The sequence below is a fragment of the Elephantulus edwardii genome, unplaced genomic scaffold (assembly GCF_000299155.1).
Source record: "Elephantulus edwardii isolate Elephantulus edwardi_28Jun2011 unplaced genomic scaffold, EleEdw1.0 scaffold00254, whole genome shotgun sequence".
Lineage (NCBI taxonomy): Eukaryota > Metazoa > Chordata > Mammalia > Macroscelidea > Macroscelididae > Elephantulus > Elephantulus edwardii.
In genome coordinates this window covers 3,053,169-3,055,457 of record NW_006400004.1, presented here as the reverse complement: position 1 = coordinate 3,055,457, position 2,289 = coordinate 3,053,169, and positions in this window count along the sequence as shown.

Below are 2,289 nucleotides of genomic sequence, written 5' to 3'. Positions count from 1 at the left end.
CTTCCTTGTGCTTTGGCTTGGCATGTTGCTAGGAGAGGTTAATTCTTTGAACAGGGATATCATTTTTGGGAAAGTGGAGGAAAGGAAGACCCTCAACCAGATGGAATGATACAAAGACTGCAGCAATTGGCTCAAGGGTTGTCAGAGATTGTCAGGATGGCACAAGACAGGACATGGTTCAGATCTGTTATTCATAGGGTCGCTATGATTCATATTCACCTCAACAGTGCCTAACAACAATGATGACAATGGAGAACCCTGGTGACCTAATTTGTAGGGACTTGGGCTGCTAACACAAAATTAATCAACGTTATTGCTTTTAAGTTAAGAACAATCTTCAAGTTGAAAATCTCTTCTTTTGTGCTAAGAGTCTAATTAATATACAAGCCACACTATTTTTACTTTTGTTCTCTATATTGTTGTTAGGTGTCATCGAGTCGAGTACTCAGGCTGACTCTGAAAATGATTCTGAACTACGACCTATCCTGTACCATCTTTGTACTTCCTGACATACTAGACCTCATTACAGCAGTCATCATGTCAATCCACCTGGTCAAGGATCTTCCTCTCCTTTGTCAATCCTCCAACTTTCTAAGAATCCAGGGAATAGCCCCTCCTAGCAATGTCCTTGAAGTATGTGAGGTGAAGCCTCGTCGTCTTTGCCTCCAAAGAACACTCCAGCTGCATCCTCTCCAAGAAATCTATTGACTAAGATTTTGTTAAAGATTTTGCATCTATATTCATTAGAGATATTGGTCTGTAGTTTTCTTTCTTGGTAATATCTTTTGCCTGATTTTGGTGTTACGGTTATGCTTGCTTCATAGAATGACTGGGCGTGTTCCTTCTTTTTCAATTTTTAAAAAATAATTTAAGTAGAATTGGTGATAGATCCTTCTGAATGTAAAATTCAGCTTTGAAGCCCTCTGGTCAGGACTATTCTTATTGGGAAGTCTTTTATGGCATACCTGTTTAATATCTTCTTTTGTGATGGGTCTGTTCAAATGTTCTATATCAGTTCTTGTCATTCTGGGTAGGGCATGTGTTTCAAGGAATTTTTCCATTCCTCTAGGTTTTAGAATCTATCCGAGTATAGATTTTCATAGTATTCCGATATAATTGATTTTATTTCCTCTAGTTCTGTTTCTATGTCAGCTCTATCATTTCTTAATGAAATTATCTGTGTTCTCCCCCCCCCTTTTTTGTTAAGTTTGACAGTGGTTTGTCAATTTTATTGACCCTTTTGAGAAACCAGCTCTTGGTTTCAATTACTTTTCTGTGTTCTATCTCATCGATTTCAGCTCTTATCCTTACAATTTCTTCTAGAGGCTGTAGGATTAAATTGTTGTTCTTTTTCCATTTGATGAGAGTGTTGCATTAGATCATTAATTTTTTTTCTTCTTTTTTTATGTGTGTGCCTATTGCTATGTACCCCCTAAGAACTGCTTTAGCTGCATCCCAGATGTTTTAGAATGTTGTATTTTCATTTTCATTTGTTTCAAGGAACTTTTTAATTTCATTATTTCTTCTATTACCCAGTCGTGTTCTATCAGGGTGTTATTTAGCTTCTACATGGGTAGTTTTGTAAGCTTTAGCCTTTTGTGGTTAATTTCTAGTTTTATGGCATTGTGGCTTAAGAAGTTACTTTGTATTATTTCAATGTTCTTGAATTTGTTGAGGCATTCTTTCCGTCCTAATATAGATTCTGGAGAATGTACTATGTGCCCTTGAGAAGAAAGTGAATTGAGGTTTAGTTGGGTGCAGTCCCCTGAATATATCCACTAGGTCGAGTTGGCTGATTGCATAGTTTAGATCTTCTGCGTCTTTGTTGAGGGTTTTTGTTTTTGTTTTTTTTTTTTAGTTATCCAGAGTGCTAAAAACCAATGTCAATCTAAATATTTAGATGCACCAGATGCTTCTCAATTGCTTGCTATGTATCTGAAAGCTGGACAAAGAATAAGGATGAGAGAAGAGGAATCAATGTCCTTTAGCTGTGATTCTGAAGAAGAATATTGAATGTATAGTGGACTGCCAAGAGAACAAACAGGTCTGCCAGGTTGTATCTTGGAGGCAAGGCTTTGGGAACACAGTCTCACAAACTTTGGGCATGTTGTCAGGAGGGGCCAGGCCTTGGAGAAGCACATCATGCTTCAAAGGGTGGAGAGTCAATGCAAAAAAGAAAGACCCTGGAAGAGATAGAGTGACAAAGCGACTGGCAATGGGATCAGATGTGTAAGAAACTGTGAGTTTGGCTCAGGATAAGGCACCATTGACAACTGTTGCTCGTAAGGT